This window comes from Octodon degus, unplaced genomic scaffold (assembly GCF_000260255.1).
Source record: "Octodon degus isolate 3935 unplaced genomic scaffold, OctDeg1.0 scaffold00029, whole genome shotgun sequence".
Taxonomy (NCBI): domain Eukaryota; kingdom Metazoa; phylum Chordata; class Mammalia; order Rodentia; family Octodontidae; genus Octodon; species Octodon degus.
The window spans coordinates 2,499,456-2,518,338 of NW_004524605.1; the positions used below are offsets into that span (position 1 = coordinate 2,499,456).

The window sequence follows — 18,883 nt, forward strand, 5'->3', positions numbered from 1 at the left end:
GTATATATAGGGGGTGATGGAATGAGGAAGTCTGGCTCTTGGGGTCAGCAGGTATCTAGGCAACGGGGAGGGTGCAACCCCTAGGGCATAGCACGTGATTCCCAGGGAATGGGCAAGGTGAGAAAGAAGGGCCATAAACTTGACTCAGCAGGGGAATAGAATGGATACCGGTTAATGGCCTCCAACACAACTTTCGCATCAAAGATACTAAGGAACAGTCTTTTTAAGCCAGGTGGGTTTAATAAGAACCGAAAGAGAAGGAGCGACTGTCCTAACAGTCAGTGTTCGTGGTGACCACATTTCCTCTGTGCTGAGCGACAGTCCTGCCGTGCTTGCGGGAGCCGTGAAGCCTATTTTCAGTCTGCGCTGTGTGCCGATGGGTGGAGTCAAAGCCACTAAAAGAAAACATTTTCTCCATATCTTCAAACATGTCATCAAACAATCCACTTCCAAAAGAAAACTCCTGGAAACGACGCCTCTGTCCACTAGAACCATCTTGCCGTGGCTGGAAGTGATTTTCAAAATGCTTCTTAGATCGAGTGTTTTGGTTTTGACCCAAAAAACTAAAGCCTTTAAATAAGTCACCAAGATAGAAATTAAAGGACTGCTCAAAAGGACTTCCACCACCTCTTTGTCCTTTACCATCAGGGAAGCACTGCGCCCGTGCATCACACTCCTTTCTTCTACCAGCGTCTGAGAGGGTTTCATAGGCTTCTGCAATCCCTCTGGATTTTGCTTCAGCATCGGGGCTCTTTTTTTTTTAATTTTTTTATTTATTTATTTGTGTGTGTGTGTGTGTGTGTGTGTGTGTGTGTGGCCAGCTCAGCCCACCAGGGGGCGGGGCTGGCTGGCATGTGGTGCGGGGGATTGAACCGCGGTCCCTGTGTTTTGCTTAGCTTAGCTTGCTCTAAGTAGGTGCTTTAGACCACTGAGCCATCTCACCAGCCCAGCATCGGGGCTCTTATTTTTGTCAGGGTGCTATTTCATGGCCAGTTTGTGACAGGCCTTCTGGACTTGGCGCTCTGATGCTGATTTTGGCACACCTAAAATATCATAGTAGGTTTTGAGGCCAGAATCAATTCTGTCATCATTAAACTGCAGATTGCAGACGCAGACGGACTGGGGCAGCCGCCTCCGACATCCCGGGCCTCGCCCGCTCTGGGTGCCGGCTGCGCGCCCTGCTGCGGCTTCCACCCTCCCTTGTTATGAAGTAAACCACACATCACACGAAGACGCATGAGGTGATTCTGGAGAACGATGCCAACGGCTACCTGTTTGCCAGTGGTCATTCCCACAGGTTGTAATCTAAGCTTCAGCCGCGGGCCGCCCCTGCGCGCTGCCTTCCGGGCGTCGGGAGAAGCAGCCACCCTCCCTCGTGCAGGTCGCATCACGGGCACCGAGTGCACCCCGCGTCCTCCCCGTCCCTGCCCTCCCTGGTGGGGTCCAGGCAGACGCGCGTGGTGGCGCGTGGCGCTCGGGCGCAGGGTTTCCTTCTGTTCTGGTTTTCCGATGATTTTTTAAAAGTGGGGAGAAGTGGCTGAGCCGGGGCTGGCGGGCGGGGCACAGGCATGCGGGACCCTGCCCCGCTTCTCTCCTCCCGCAGGACTCCCTGTGCGCGAGGGACACCACCGTCCCACCCGCGGAACGAACGCAAGGGTGGTGGCCGGGGAGCAGACCCCAAAGCCGCCACAAGCCGTCTGTCTCAAGCAGTTTGGGGTCCAGCGGGCTTCGTCAGCGCCTCCGGCTGGCACCCCGAGGAGCGGGCCGGGGACTAGTGGGTGGGCTTCTGCACCACGACAGGATCCACGACAGGATCCCTTCGGTGACCGAGGCCCGAGGGACTGGCTTTCTGAGCGGTGCTGCGGGGGTCCGAATTCCTCCTGGACGGTCTCGCCCTTTTCCATCCAGCCTCCTAATGTGGAAAGTTCCAAACGCACCGCATGTGCACCGCATGGTTTTCGCATGTGCACCGCATGGTTTTCGCATGTGCACCGCATGCGTTGTACTAGCTGCCTCACGCAATTTAACTGACAAGGCAGGCCAGGCTGCTTTCACGGGTGCAATTCCCCGCCCTGTTTGCTGAGACGAGGCCTTGCTGCGTAGCTCAGGCTGCCCTTGAGCTTACTCTGTAGTGCAGGCTCGTCTCCGACTCACAATAATCCTCCCAACTTAAGCCCTAAATATTTTAGCAAGTATATAAAATAAAGGCACCTTTTCCATGCACAAGAACAATGCCGTTAAAATTGCCAGTCATCCCTCATCATCAGAAAATGACAGTGTTCAAATTCTCTGGTTTTCACATCAAGCCTGTTTACATTTGAATCGGCCTCTTCTTCGTCGTCTTCGTCTTTTTCTTCTTTTTTTTTTGTACTTAGTGCAGGACCTAGAAGGTCTACAGGGTCTCATCACACAGATCAGACTTGTGGTGCAAATCAGCCTCCTCTCAAAGCCCACATTCTGCAATTCTCCGTTTATATTTTCTCCTCTAGTCCATACTTTCCCACCACCTGTTTTTTCTTTTCCTTTCCATTTATTAGGTTTAAAATACCTCAGAGTTTTCCACAGCCTTGAACTCGCTCGTTTTGCTCTGAAGGAAGCACTTAGTGCTGCCGCGTGTTCTCAGTGCTTTGGAAGGCTTCTTGACAACTCTCAGCTTGAGGAAGAAAACTTACCCTGATGAGCTTGGTGCTCCCCCGGAGCGTGAAATCCTGCTTGTTGTGCTTTCTGTCAGCGTCGCAGAGGACCATTACCCAGGTTAGCATTTTTATCCATTGTTTGTAAGTAGTCAAGGAACTAAACTCAGGGTTTCACAAGAGCTACACATAATTTACATTAAAAAAAATGGGGAGACAGATTTCTCACAAAGTTGCTGACTTGCCCAGCTTAGACTCAGTTGCTGTCCTTCTGTCTCAGCCCCCCAATGTGTGGGTGCCGGCTCGCGCCAGCGTGCCCAGGTCCCCAGTTCCCCTGGGGTTTGACTAATGCACGAAGTGCGCACTTTGGGAAATATCTATCTCTCTGTTTCCTAGGGAACCAAGAAATGGAGGAGGAGGGAGGGAGAGGAGGGAAAGGGCTGAAACGGAGTCAGCAGCCTTGCGCGCCCACCCGGCGCCACGCGAGGAGGATGACCACTGAGTGCTGCGACACAGAAATCGAAATAGTACAGCAGGATGCTTTGATCAACTTTATGCTAATAAAATCTAAAATGTAGGGAAAAATATGCAATTCGGTGCAGCTGCGCTGGGTAGGAATTTCTTCCTTTTTCAGTGTTTTAGTGTGTTTTGGTGGTTTTTGCAGTGCTAGAGCTTGAGCTCAGGGCTTCCCATGTATTAGGCAAGTGCTTCAGCGCTGAGCGACAGTCCCAGCCCGTTGCTTATGAAAGCTTTGGAAAATCTTAACATTTTCTTTCTTTTTTCGTACTGGGGATTGAACTCAGGACCTTGTACTTGCCAGGCTGGCACTTAAGCTCCTGCGCTATCTCCTCAGCTCCAGAAAATGCTAACATTTAAAGTGCATATTCCCTCCTCATGTTTTGGTGGAAAACTGTTCTAAGAGAAAGTTCTTGCCAATCACTTGTTGCTATTCAATTTGTAGAGAAAAGGCAGGTTCAATTCCACAGAAAGAGCAATATGATTTATTTTCTTGTACAGTAGTCCCTCACTATTTCGTAGTTCAGCTTTCATTGGCTCACAGTTTTGTGGGTTTTTAAAATGATATTAATCTAAATTATTTACTGCAGGGCTGGTGAGATGGCTCAGTGGTCTAAAGCACCTACCTAGAACAAGCTAAGCTTAAACAAAGCACGGGACCGCGGTTCAATCCCCCAGCACCACATGCCAGCCAGCCCCGCCCCCTGGTGGGCTGAGCTGGCCACACACACGCACACACACACACAAATAAATAAAATTTTAATGAATAAATAAATAAATAATTTACTGCAGATTTTTTTGATATATCACAGGATTTGGGTAGGAGAAGAAGGGGGAGGTGGTCTTGGGAAGATCAGCTGTTGTTTTAAGGGCATCGGCCATATTAGATGACCACCATAATAATTCAGCAATTCACACTAGGACCAGAGCCTATCACAAGCAAAAAGCAACATTTGATTTCTGCAGTTGTTTCCATTCCTTCATCTATGCGCAAATTACATGTATGTTTTGCACTTTCTTGACCCAGATGAAGCTTGCTGGGTGCAGGCTCCTACATAGAGTCCCAGATATGGATTTGCAGGGTCTGCCTCATTCCGCCCTCGGGCTGTCAAGGCTTCTGTTTTGTGGATGAGCCCTGCTAAGGGACGTTGAGTTATTTACCGTTTTTCCCATTTGCCATTTCCAATAGCGCTGCATTCAGTAACCTTCAGCGTACAGCTGTCTGTGCTTTTTGCAAACCATGAAGGCTTGGACTGTTTCCAGCGGGGTCACTAGGTCAGAGATGTGTATAAATTTCAGAGATTGCCTGATTTCCCAATTATAGCTCGTATCATTGTTGCATTGGCAGCAGTTTCATACATAAAATACCATTTTCTACAATTTCATCCATAAACTAAACTTAGCAATTTCTTCAAATACAGTAGGGGGGACATTGTATCTTGGTGTAGATGTTGTCTAATTTAATTCCTTTTATTAGATGAGAGATTGCACATGTTTTCGTATATTCCAGAAACTTTTATATCTCCTCTTTTCCCACTTAACTTTATTGTGACTCTCTTGTCTCCTATTTCTTAACTCTGAAGTTCAGGGGGACAGTGTTCCATGTTACCAGCCCGGGTCCCCGGGCCCCAGTGCACACCCCTTGCGCGGCCTTCCTGCCCTGTGCCCTTGTCCCCTGCAGCCACCGGATGCAGGTGTGGCTTCGCTAGCAGCATCTCTTGTTCATGACTTCTTGCACAGCCTTTAGCTCATGGTCTTTCATGTCTACCCAAGAAAACAATAACCCTGAAGGGAGTAAGGAGCACTTGGGCCAACACCGATTCTCTTATTAACAACCAGAATGTGTACGTTTGTAGCAGAATATCAGGAATGCTAAAAACATGCAATGTATGCATCCATTTAAAATATATTTGAAGTCACTGAGCGTGCAGCAGTTCTCTGCTGTTACGTCTTCCGTGAGAGGAGTCTGAGGTGTGGAATAACCCTGCACAGAGACATCCTCCCCTCTTGTGCAAAGCCCCAGATTCCTGTACTTTATTCATCCAGCGTGGTCACATCTGGGTGCAGTGCAACCTGGGCCGGCTGCCTCGGGGACCGCAAGCCGCCTTCCCAGTGCCCAGAGCCACGAGAGCAGGGAGGCTGAGGCAGAGGCGACAGCCTCAGTTTCTCTATTTTCTGTAGCTCTAATCAGAGCCCAAAGAGGCACCAAAAAGATCTATGTTACGCAGCACTTTCACATCGCTTGCCACAGTGTCAAGGAAACGGTTCTGCAAATAAAAGGTCTTTGTAAAGTACAGGCCAGTGGCTAGGGATCCTCCGGTGACTGAAAGAAACCTCTCGATGTACCGCTTCATCTTCTCCCCAAAGGATCTGTCACTGCTGGGGGACAGCAGGTGGGGAGGCCGAAGCCCTGAGGCCCGCGGCGGACACGTGCAGTTGCTCGGCCAGCTTCTCTACGGACGCGTCCTCCAGCCCAACGCAAGCCCTGTACAGGGCCAGGGTCTCCTCCAGTTTCTTTGTTTCGCTGTCACTGAAGAGGCCCACGAGGGGGATGGTAGCCCATGCTCCGGCCTTCAGGGCCTCGAGCCACAACTTCCGCTTCAGGGCCTCTCTCTTCTGGTCGGTGGCAGCTTCCTTAAGGGCGGACAGGCTGCAGGAAGATGTCGGCTTGTGAGCAGGCAGGTCCCTCAGCAGGGCGTGCTCCATCTCAGGGAGTCGTAGTCAGACGCATCAAGGCTGGGGACACAGAAGATTTCATCAACTGTCACACTGGCCCCCCGCAACTGTGTCAGACAGTAATTGCGGATCTCCTGCAGGACTTTGTCCCTATTGAAGGTCACTGGCTTAAACCTTTGATAAGTGTATAAATCCTGATAAATTCTTGTTCGAACAAAGTAAATCCTCTTCTTCATTCCTGTGATGGCTTTAGCCAACTGCACAGTGCTGCCTTTGGAGTGGGCATCAGAGATGATGGAGAAGAGGTCGGAGTCAGCAATTTCCTCCAGACACTTTTGTAATTAGAAGTTCATGCCCCCAAGGCCTGGCAGGTCCCACAGCGTCACACAGGGACACTTGGGATAGGCGTATGCTGTTCCCTGCACAGTTGTCCCCACGGGACCTGTGGGAGCCACACCTTCTTCTTCATGGCCAGTCCCCCGCAGGGCTTTGATGAAGGTGGATGTTCCTGCCCCAGTCTCCCCCATCACCGCAATGCTCCGGGGCAACTTCTCGATGTCCTTCAGGACAGCGTTGATTGCAGAAGCTGCTGCCTGAATGTCCCCCGCCTCCAGATGTGACTGACTCAGAGCCCAGGTTTCCTGTAAGGGTGCTTGACTTTTCATCTTGAAATTTTTAAAAAAGTATACAAAGGCTGTAATGGGCAGAAGTGCCACCACTCTCTATGGAGAGGGTGTGGGGGAGGAGGACTGAGGCAGGGCCAGGAGCTGTGCAGGGAGCTAGAAGGAGACACGAGGGCAAAGGTCAGGAGCTAGCACGGCAAGGCCTAGGTCTTCCTGTCACAGCAGAGCTGCACCCCACCCCCTCCCCCACCCCCACCCGTGGTCCCTCTCGACAGTGAGAAATCCTCCTCTGTTCCCACCGTTATAACCTGTACAATTGATTCAAATTTGTAACTCTGTATGTTTCCACTGTAACTTTGTTAATGAGGACTGTTTGGTATAAGCTGACAACCCAGATTTCATCTTTGTGGCTCAGTCTGTCTGGCCTCTGAACACAGTTTTATTAATGTTCAAAATATTCCTTTGTTCTGAGCCACAGATTGTTTAAAACAGTCTATACAAAGTTTCCTGTGATCAGCCTCACATCCTAAGATAACTTTCTGTTCCAAAGACAAGTCCCTGCTTACAATTTTTCTTGTGATGTCCCATATCTTAAGGTAATAACTCTCTCTTCTAAGGATAACTCCCTGTTCCCAAAATTATCTCGATATCTTTCTGTGACATCCTGTGATCAACACCATGCCATAAGAATTAATTATTCATTCCTAAAAGTGTAACCGCATGTTAAAAGAATATAACCTGTTTCCCGCAAGTGGATGCTGACCCCAGTGCCGCATTCCCTTGCGCTCAAGTCACCCCCCTTTTTGCGGTTTTCAGCTTTAAAAACCCTTGTCTCTCCCCACCTGGGCGCACCTACTTGGAGACGAGAGTACGTGCTGTTGCTGAGCTCAGCTAAATAAAGCGCTTTCTTGCTTTTTAAGTTTGAGTCCAGTTTTTGCTTTTTGGGTTACAACACCCACATGTGGCGGGGACTCCAGAGCAGGTGCCGACCTGGCCCTTATGCCGGCTCTTCCTTTGCCGTGGGGCAGTGCCCTCTGGCTGCAAGTGTGGGACGGGCACGCCCTCCAGGGGCTCCCTGCAGGACCCCTTGCAAGTCCCCCCTGCAGCCCGGGAGTGAGGCAGGAGGTAGAAGGAACACTTGGGGAAGGACATTTGCTGAGTGGGCATGCAAGACCCTACTTGGTGTCCGTAAGCAGGGGTGCAAGTGTTCTCCCTGGGCAGGGGCGTGAGGAAGGCCTGCATGTCACCAGGTGGGCGAGGGGTGCTTGGCCCCTGGTAAGCGTAATGTCAGCGCTCCTGTCTACCAACCAGGGAAGTCTTCACAGAAACAGCTGGGGAAACCTCCAGCACCTGGCGGCTGCGTGGTCAACCCACTAGGATGTGAAGTAGTCCAGCTGCGGCTCCCCTGGGAAACAACAGCGCCAAAGGCGGAGTCAGTGCTATGGTTTGCATCTAGTCTTCCGGGGAAAGCCTCACACAAGCAGAGGCTGTTGGAGGAGCAGCGAGTGGCTTGAGGGGCGGGGTCATAGGACCGGGGCGGGGTCCGAGGGGCGGGGTCCGAGGGGCGGGGTCCGAGGGGCGGGGTCCGAGGGGCGGGGTCCGAGGGGCGGGGCCAGAGAAAGCTCGGCTCTTTAAACTGGCAGCCTGTGCCTTTTGAGAGGCGTGGCGCGGGTCATCCAGGACACGGCAGGCCCCAGCTTCTCCTCCAGTGTCTTGAAACCTCCAGTGACTGTGAGCTCAATAAACCTTTCCTTCCCTCATTTTGAGTGTTGGGTATTTGTCTCAGCAACAAGAGAAGAGTAACTAAGTTACTCAGCAAACGGGAGAATGAGAGAGTGGACCCAGCCAAGACCCCCAGGGCCCCAGCTAGGGAGACCTCAGCCTCAGCCCAGCATCAGCTGCAGGTCCAGAGGAGGAGGGAGGAGGGGCACTGCAGGCGGTGTGGTAGGTCTGCTGAGAAGGGCTGAGGAACTGAGCAGACCAGGGGAGTAGGGACCACGTGATGGGATGGAGAGGACGGATGAGGACATCTGAGCCTGTGTCCTGGGCCATATTCAACCACACAGAGCCTGTGTCTGCTGACCAGGTTCCACACACAGCCCTATGGTGTGTGTGAACATTATTCGCTGCTCAACAATTAAGGCATGATAGCTGGGAGAGAGCACTTCCCACAATTCCTGGGGCCTCACCGCAGGGGCCTTGGGAGGGTGTAGCTGAGTGTGAGTAGGAGAGACTGCAGGAGGGCAGATGGGAGGGAGGGGATTTGGGATACAGGGGTCATGGGAGGGAGGGGGACATGAAGAGAGGGAGGAGACTTGGGAACCAGGGTCATGGGAGGAAGGGGAGAGGGGAGGGAGGAAGGGGGACCTGGGAGGAAGGGGACTTGGGAGCCAAGGTCATGGGAGCGAGGGGAACACAGGACATAGGGGGACATGGGAGGGAGGGAGTAGGGAAGGGAGGGAGGGGGAACTGGGAGGGAGAGTACTTGGTAGCCAGGGTCATGGGAGGGAGGGGACATGGGAAGGAGGGGATTTGGGAGCTGGGGTCATGAGAGGGAGGGGAACACAGGAGGGGGGGACACGGGAGGGAGGGAGGGGGATGTGGGAAGAGGGAGGGGTCATGGAAGGGAGCGGGGACACAGGAACCAGGGGACACCACATCAGCCCTGGTCACATCCACCTCTCGGGCGTGTCTCTGTCCAGCTCCTCATTGCATTCTGAGGCTGCACATGGACGATCTTCACCTGAAGATCAGGGTTCCAAGCTCCTGAGTGACTGGGAGACAAGCACTGGTTGACCCTTAGGAAGTGGCAGGCCGGGGTTCAAGGCCAATCAGGCCTCCCTCCACATGCAACACTCTTCCCAGAGAGGGGAGGGACAGACACAGTGTGTGGGGAGAGGTGGGCACAGGATTGGCGTGAAGGCGCAGGGCGTGCTCCCCGCAGGCTGGACGGCACTCCTTGCCTGCCGCCTGTGTGCGTAGCCGCTTAGAGCAGCGGTGTGCAGGCTGGGGCTGTCAGGGAAGGAGCCTCTGCATGCACGCCGCTGCCGTCTTGTGCTTGCTCTTCGCAGTGCGGGGCAGCTCTGTTTCAGTCCTCTGACTGGCTTAGGGCTGTCCCTGCACCACCCCTGCTTGGCCTGCTAAGCTCCTGACACCTGGAGCCAAGCACTCAAGTCCTGCCACCCTCGGAACTGCTGATCCGTAGTTCTATTTGGGAGGCCTGCATTAATTCCAAAATGCTTTCTCACCCACCAGCTCCTAGGAGAGTACGTCCCTGTGGAGAAGAGCTGAATGTGCTGGATGCGGTGGAGCCTGGGCTCAGGGAACACCTTCTGCCCACCCCTGTCCTTCCTGGGCACTGCAGGTCAGGGCTGGAGTGGCCAGCGCTGTGGATCACTGTGCTGACCTTCACCATGAACAGCCGACCCGTGCGTGAGGAGCTCTGAGGACTTACATTCTCTCTGGCTTCAGCCTCCTCACTCAGGAATGTAGGTGACAGGGGCACCGAGGAACCTGTTACAGGTCGCTCAGAAGAGGAACCAGATGAGCCGGATTGGAATTTGGAAAGCTGGTTATTACTGAGCTCAGGGCCCCGGGTCAGCTCTCACCCAGGAGAGGACGGAAAGGCGGCTAGCCCGGGAAGCAGGAGGGCTTTTAAAACCTGGAACCACATTCTGTTTGGTAAACAAATTCATTGTCTGACACAAAACAATGCTTTCAGGATATTTGTGACCACTACCCAAACTACATTTCCTGGGGCTTTCTTTTAGTTTTTGGTAATCTTGCACCTGAGTTCCTGCAGGCAGCCTTGCATAGCCCGAGGTTACAAGAAGTTAAAGCCCATTTAGTTTCCTTTTGAAGTCATCTCTGTAAGCTAAGTTTGTTAACAGGAATTGGTGAGGTAGGAATTTTATCTAGCAAACAGCAAGAAACAACCACTAGTTACTAAACAACTTAGAACAGTGGTGAGTATACGTTTTTACATAACAGAAAACACAAGATTTACATTTATCATCTAAAATGTGAGTTGACCTGTTACATAGCCCAAGTGCAGGGCCCTGAAAGTCCAGGGACAGGAAGGGGAAAATGAAGCCCTGTACTGTCTTCTTCCCAGAAACAGAGCCACTTCTAGGCAGCAAAAGCGAAAGGCCCGTGTTCAGGGTTTCTCCTGGTGTGAGGAGGGCACAGGGGCCAGACGGGGTGTCCCAGGGCCTGAGGACTCTGATAGGACTCCAGCTTCAGGCTCTGACCCAGGAATTACAGAGCTGGAGTGGCCCTGGGCTGACCCCGCTCACAGCCTCCCTGTGAGCTCTCAGACCAGACTGTGGCCAGGAGGCAGAACCAATAGCAGGTGTGGGCCAGGTCCCTGCCCCTGGCAGAGAGTCTCAGAAACCTTAGGAATCTGCTGTTCAAGGAGCGCCTTTGATAACTCACTGTGGACTCTGAGCAGAATCTGGGATGCTAGGAAGGAAAAAAACAAAGGGCTGGACTCCAGTCTCCAGCAGAAGAACCCACAGCGATCTGGGAAGTGCTGACCTCCCCCGCAGTGTGGCTGGGAGGGCTCACGCGGGCAGGGCCTGGGGAGCACGGAGCCTCCAGCCTGGCCCATGGTGTGGGCTCGGGGGCCCCCAGCTGCAGGCACCTTTGTTGTCATGGAACAGGTCCTAGGACCTTGGCAGGCAAGGACTCTGCTGGGTTGCTCTGAGGTCTCCTCGGGTGCCAAGACCGGTTGCATCTCTGGTTGCTGCCAATTTCCAGTCTTCCGTCCAGCATAGAGGTGAACCTGCTGGCGTCATACTGAGAGAGGTGAGCAGCCTTCAGAGTCTCTCTGCAGGCAGATCTCAGCGTCCCTAAAGAGACGCCAGCCCAGGATTTCTCAGTTCAGCCCATGTAGGAAAGGACTTTGTCATGCTCCTTCCAGGACTCAAAGGTTAAAGCTGCAGCTGAGCCCACCTGGAAGCACAAGCAGCTGGCACTTGGGTCATAGCACCAGACTTTGGTCACAAGATAAGCTAAAACGCCTGTTATAACACTAGCTGTTTGGGGGTCAGGCCTGTTGCGACCTGAAGGTCCACTGTATAAGCTACCTGGTTCTTTGCCTGTGAGAAGATGGGGAGACCCACTTCTGCAGCAGCTCCCCACCGACGGGAGCCACAGGATGCTGAGCTCCGTCAGCTCAGCGAAGCCCCTGCTGAGGGGTCTGCGTCTCCAGGTGACTGCACGCACGCTCTGTGTATTGGGTTTCGTGAGTGCTGCTCATCACAGGGCCAAGCAGTGACCTAAAACACCGCCAGAACATCACAGATGAGTTCACGCCTCAAACCAAACAGCTAGCAGGATGGTCTTCCCAGAGCAGATGTGAGGGCTAAGCCTGCCAAGTCCCAGGGGTCCGTGTTTGCTCCAATTCTTAAAAAGCGATGGCTATCTGGTTTTTTAAATTCTCCTTTGATCTGTTATCCTTGGATTTGAGATTAACGTACAATGTTCTTCCAAGGTGCTATTGTTAGAACTAATCAAGTAAAACTTTACAATATGTAATCAAGATCTAAGTAGTACTAATGGTTTGGTATGGATTTTACTTGTGTGGGGGAATCACAGTATTTCTGGGGCATTTTGTTGATCCCCAAATACCTTCAAATGTGGACGTGATGGGCCTTAGATGTATTTTTCTGAATTTTCATTGATGTTAAGGTTGTGTCTCTGCTTAGGCGGCACGTATATAGAAACCTTGCTCAGAAGTAGTGGCATAACCTGGTTCTCAATACCCTCATTGGCAGACAAATTTGGTACTGCACACAAAAGCACAGAAGACAATTTTGTCTGTTCATAGACTTAACTCTTTTTTTAAAAAAATATATTTGGTTGTTACAGAGTCTCACTGTATAGCTCAGACTCATAGTGATCCTCCTGTTTTCAGCCTCCCCAGCACTGGCATTACAGATGTGCATCACCATGCCCTACCCCGTGGCTGGCTCAGCCCACCCTGGGGACACAGCTGGCATGGTATATGGTGCTGGGGATTGAACCGTGGTCCCTGCGCTTGCCTAAGCTTGCCTAAGCAGGTGCTTTAGTGGGCTGAGCTATTTCGCCGGCCCAGACTTAACTCTTGTTTAACTCTCTGACAAACTTCAGACCTGCCAGGATTCTCCAGTATTTACTTTGTATTGCTACTTATGTATTTTGTAGATTTTTCATTGTAGATTTTAAAAAACATTTGCAGGGGCTGGTGAGATGGCTCAGTGGTCTAAAGCACCTACCTAGAACAAGCTTAGCAAAGCACAGGGACCGCGGCTCAATCCCCCAGCACCACATGCCAGCTAGCCCTGCCCCCTGGTGGGATGAGCTGGCCACACACACACACACACACAAATAAATAAATAAAATTAAAAAAAATTTGCAAACCTTTCTAAAAAGAATAAGTAGTAGCACTTCTTGTATTGACAGGCAACCTTGAAACCCTGTATGCCCAGGAGGAAGTGGAGATGGGCGACAGTAAGTAAGCACAGTCTTTGAGGCCTCAAAGAAGGGTGAGGACTCTGGACTTACTAACCATATTCTATAGCACAGAACAGCAGGTGAGAGTGGGCATTGTCAGGGCGCTATGGCCGCAGCAACACTCAAAACTGAATAGAATTCCTGTACACAAGCTACACACTCAGAGACAGAAACCAGGGAAGCAACACCTTTTACAGTGGCGTACAGAAAATGAAGTACTTGGGAATCAATCTAACCAAGGAAGGAAAAGGTGTACGCATTGAACGTTACAGCACTCTCAAAAATAGATGAAGAAGATACCAGAAAATAGAACGATATCCCCTACTCGTGAATAGGGAGAAGCAACACAACACAAATGGCTTCACTGACACACAGGCTACATGGATTTGATGCAACCCCAATCAAAACACTGTTAGTATACCTCACCGAGCTAGAGAAAACACTCCTGAAATTCATTTGGAATGAGAACAGACACAGAAAGGCAAAGGCAGTTCTGGGCAACCAGGGCGAGGTGGGGCACCACAATCCCTGACTTCACATTGCACTACAAATCTACTGTGATACAAGCTGCGTGGTACTGGGGGAAAGCCCAGCACAGACTGAGGGTCAAGGGAACCGATTAGAATGCAGAAACAACTTCAAACACACTCGGCTGCCTTGTCTTTGAAAAGGAGCTAAACACATTGAGGGGAAAAACGCCAGCCTCTGTGATAAATGGTCTGGGATGGCTACCTTTCTCCATGCCAAAGACTAAAGCTAGACCCATGTCTACTGCAGTGAACTAACCTGAAATTGAAATGGATCCAAGATCTAAATATTAAAACAAATACTAAAACTGCTGGAAGAATAGGCAAAACTGTTGTGGATATAGTTGTAGGCAATGATTTCATGAACAAAACCACAATCACACAGAAAATATTACAAAGAATCCACAACTGGGATCTTATCCTGTTAAAGAGCTTCTGCACAGCAAAAGAAATGACTAACATGGAGCTGGAGAGATAGCTCAGCAGTCTAAAGCGCCTGCTTAGGCAAGCTTAGGCATCTGCAGGGACCGTGGTTCAATCCCCAGCACCACATGCCATCTCCACCCCTAGGGCAGGCTGAGTCAGCCACAAAAAAGAAAGAAAGAAAAAAAGGAAGAAAGAAGAAAAGTAAGGAAGCAAGCACTAACAGAGTGAAAAAACAACCCACAGGATTAAAAAAAATGTCCAGTAGTTCTTCAGATAAAGGACTTATATCTAGAACATATAAAGATATTTTAAAAATCAGATCTCCCAATTTAAATATCCAATCCAAAATAGAGTATCTGAGATGAATACACTCTTCTTAGATGAAATAAAAAAATATAAATGGCAGGGTGGTGAGATAGCTCAGTGGGCTAAAGCACTTGCTTAGGCAAGCGCAGGGACCATGATTCAAACCTGGGCACCACATCTCATGCCAGCCATGCCCATAGGGTGGGCTGAGCCAGCCACAGAGTCTGGTGGCACACACCTGTAATCCCAGTCTCAGTGCTGGGGTGGCTGAAAACAGGAGGATCACTGTGAGTCAGAGCTGCATAGTGAGACCCTATAACAACCAAATACATTAAAAAACATATGAAAAACATTAAGAAACATATGAAAAATGTGCAACATCACTAGTTATTTGAGAGATGTAAATTAAGACAATGTTGAGATTCTGTATTGTAGGAGACACTTCCAGATCCTCGTCTCGGTCCAAGAAGCCAATGTAACCTACACCAAGTGTAGGTTACCAGGGAAACACACACAGCACCTTCAGAGACTATCACCAGCACCTCAGCTAGACCAATACACATTGGTTAAGGCCAATTAAAGGGTAAACAGAAGTCCTAGCCAGCTCTGTACATAACAATAAGAGGAAATAGGGTTTGGCTCAGTCAAAAATGGAGACAGCCGCTCTTTTTTCTAGGAGAGCTGCTCAGGTGGTCCTCCACACTGTATCACTCCAGAAAGAATGGCTGCTGTGAAGAAATCAACCAGTAACAAATAATGGAAGGGCTGTGGGGAAGAGGAACCTTTCTCTTGGTGGGAGTACAGACTGGTACATCTACTGTGGAAGTCAGTGTGGAGATTCCTCAAAAAATAGGATTACAGGTACCATTAGACCCAACTATACCTCTTCTGAGTATTATGCCAAAAGAATTAAAAACATACCACAACAATATACACACACTCATACTAATAGAAGCACAGTTCACAAGAGCTAAATCTTGGAAATAAGCCAAATGTCTGTCAGCTGAGGAATGAACACAAAAGATGTGCTCTTTTTATTCAGCCATAAAGAAGGATAAGCTGGAGATTTTTATAGGTAAATGGATGGGACTTGAGGCCAGACTTATAAGTGAAATAAACCAGATGCACATGTGTAAATATCCTACTGTCTCCCTAGCATGAAAATTTGAAAAAGTAAATAAGATCCAAAATGTGCACTAGATATTGTGAGATGGGAAGAAATTGTTCTAAAGGGAAGAGACACTAGGGAAAGGGAAAGGGGAAAGGAAGGAAAGGGGAAAAAATCAAGGACAAAATGGAAACAGAGCCTCGTAAATAGGGAGGAGAGGAGGGGCTAAAGGAAGAAGGGATAGGGAAAAAATAGTAACCAAAACATGTCATGTACAGCAAAATTCCCTACAATGAAAATGATCATTGTGTACATCTGAAATGTACCAATAAACTTAATCAAAACTCGACAGAATTGCACATATTTATGATTTGCAATGTGATATTGCCACACCTGTGTGTATCGTGTCAGTGACAAAGTCAAAGCAATTAGCTTCTACCCACCACCTCCAGCACGACGTGTCATTGCTTTGTGTGGGAAACACTGCAAACCTTCTCCTCTAGCATCTTCCAAGGACTGTGAGCTCCAACAGTCACCCTGTGCCGTATGCAGCACTCGCCTCCGGTTCCACTGGGTTGTACCCCAGACACCCGCTCCCCCCACCCCGTGCTGCCTGCATCCCCCCAAGCCCCGCATGCTGGTGGCCAGTTGGGGTGGACCTGCAGGAGGTGGGGCTTATTATGGGTTCTCAACATCGAAACCAGACCTGAATCCAAATTAAAATTATGAGCCATTTATTACCGGGCCTGGGACCGCTTGACCACACTCATGCAGGAGAGGACAAGCGTCAAGGAGCCTTAGAAGTATAGAGGCTTTAAAGCTATCCTGTTTGACAAACAAATTTGTCATTTAACACAGAACACTACCTTCAGGGACAGCAGGACCATTACTCAGCACGCATTCTTGCCGGGAGCACAGTGCAGTTCTCTAATGTACATCTGTGTACACGTGGTCTTTACCACAGCGACGACGCTTTCCAGTTGGTTAGCCGCACTTTTGTTATTTTGTAGAGTTAGAAACATTTTGACCTTTACTTTGATTTATTTTGTAGGTCTGTTCTGGGAACTCCCAGTCTATTGATGATTTATCCACGGTACACCAAGCCTCCTCCAGGCTTACAAGGAAGCGGGGCCACAGAAAGCTGAGCACAGTAATTTTTTCCATTTAGTTCTATATTAAGTCGTCACAGAGCTGGGAGGAAGTCCGACCACTGTGTGTGCTGGCGGGACACTGGAACACCCCTGCCTTGTTCCTGTCTTTGCTCCCGAGGTGACTGGCCAGCTGTTCCTCGTGCTGGGTACCAGGAGAGGACTGACCCACAGGCCTAAAGCAGCAGGGGTGGAAGAAACAGGGGCCACCACGCACGTTTTCAGTGTGAGTCGATTGTCTCGGTGACTTTGGAGAGCTGACTGACACCTGGTGCTGCCCTCGGTCCTTCCCAGCCTGTAGCACTGGTATTCCTTTCTCTGCTTCTGTGGGACCAGCTTTTTAGCCCCTGCGTATGAGTGCAAACACACTTATTTGTCTTCCTGGCTTATTTCATAATGTTCCCTATGCTCATCCATGTAGCCACAGGTGACAGATCTTTCTTTTCGCTGGCTGAGCGACCCCCTGCACCTGGAGCCCACGTTTTCCTTGGGTGTGTACCTGACGTTAGATTCTGTGGCAAGCCATTAACTGGTATCCATTTTATAATAGTGTCAGCCATTTTCCTAAGTTTTTATTTTCCTGCTGAGTTAAGTTTATGGTCTTTTTCACCTTGCCCATTCCCCGTGAATCACGTGCTATGCCCCAGAGGTGGCACCTTCCCCCGTTGCCTAGATACCTGCTGACCCCTAGAGCCGAGACTTTTTTATTTCTACACCCCCTATGTATACCCAGCACCTCCTCCAAATAAATGAGACTTGAGCAGAATCCTGTCTCGTCTCCATTCTTTGTGTCAACTGTCCCTTCTCATCCCCACTCCCCCTCTAGGGTCCTCGTTGACTAACCAGTGGGTCGGGACAAGTGGTGCCCAACGTGGGGCGAGAACAAAGGATTTCGTGAGGGACGCCGTTCAAAGAGCTGACACAAAAGTTAAAATAGAGGATCGGTCAACGCGAAAACCTGCTGCGTTTTCCAGGCCTCAGTAAGTGAACGGCGATTATGGGTCAAAAAATAAGCCAACATAAAATGCTTGTTAAAAGTTTAAGTAAGGCTTTAAAGGCATGAGGAATAAAGTTTTAAAATTAAGGATTTGTGTCAATATTTTGAATATATTAAACAAGTTTGCCCATGGTTCCCTATTAAAGAAACTATTGATCAGAAGCGATAAAAAAGGGTTGGTGATGCCCTTAAGGATTATTATGAGACTTTTGGACCTAAAAAGGTCCCAGTTACGACCTTTTCCTACTGGAATTTAATTGAGGAAATCTTATCCCAGAGACACTGTGACCCAGTTGTTGCTAATGTGATAAAAAGAAGAAGAAAAAAAAAAAAGGGTAAAAATATACTACAGGGACAAAAAGATAAAACCCATCTTTTTTTTTAAAAATTTTATTTATGTGTGTGTGTGTGGCCCGTTCAGCCCACCAGGGGGCGCTGCTGGCTGGCATGCGGTGCATGGGGGATTGAACCGCAGTCCCTGTGCTTTGCTAAGCTTGTTCTAAGTAGGTGCTTTAGACCACTGAGCCATCTCACCAGCCCCCAAAACCCATCTTAAAAGACAAAAAAAAAACAAAGACAGACACAAAAAATAGAGAAAAAGATCTTACGTCTTTTGATAGTGACGATGATAGAGATCACAATAAGCCAAAAAAGGACCAAGAACCCCCTAAGGGTGTGTGCCCTCCTGTAAGGGAACAGAATCTTAACATCAAAACTAGGAAGCCAGAGCAGCCAAATTTAAAATTACAGCCCAAGGAGAAAATTTACCCCTTTGATTTAGAAGGAGCTACACTCAAAGTTGAAAAAATATATCCCGAACTACCAAAACCTCTTCAAGTTGAAGCCGCTTATAATAAAGTTGATTGGGACAAACTGGCACAGGAAGCTGCTAGGTATCAGGGCTGAGACGGGCCGCCCGAGGTTCAGCGCCCTCCGCCACATAGCCCTGATCCCAGTGCGCCTGCTTCAGCGTGTTTGGCCTCTGACGCCAGAAAGTAATTAATAGGCAAAATTAAACTTCTCAAAGAACAGATAAAATTAGAGAAAGAGCACCAAGACCTCATAATCCAATTAGAAAGATTAAAATTAGGAAAACCCAGCAATGAAAGTATAACCGGACCCAAGGCCCCCTGTGTTCAAAGGCCACCCGTGAGGGGCGCTATCCCCAAAAGCTCCCTCCGGTTAGACCCACCCACAGATCTAGATGAGGCAGAGGCATTTCCGGTGCCAGAAACAACAGGCGCTCAAGGACAGATTTGGCGCCATTACACTGGTTTCGATTTTAAAGTTTTAAAAGAACTAAAAACAGTGGTTGCCCAGTACGGAGCCACGGCTCCATGCACCACAGCCATTTTAGAAACTGTGGCTGACAATCGGCTTACTCCCGAGGACTGGCAGGCGTTAGCCAGAGCCACCCTCTCGGGGGGA

The 18,883-nt window shown here is 49.7% G+C and overlaps 2 pseudogenes; both read right to left on the minus strand.

Annotated features, from left to right (window-relative positions):
* Positions 1 to 271: 271 nt before the first annotated feature.
* On the minus strand, positions 272 to 2,747 carry LOC105741937 (annotated as a pseudogene).
* A 2,585-nt stretch (positions 2,748 to 5,332) lies between these two features.
* LOC101566648 lies at positions 5,333 to 6,490 on the minus strand (annotated as a pseudogene).
* Between the last annotated feature and the right edge of the window lie 12,393 nt (positions 6,491 to 18,883).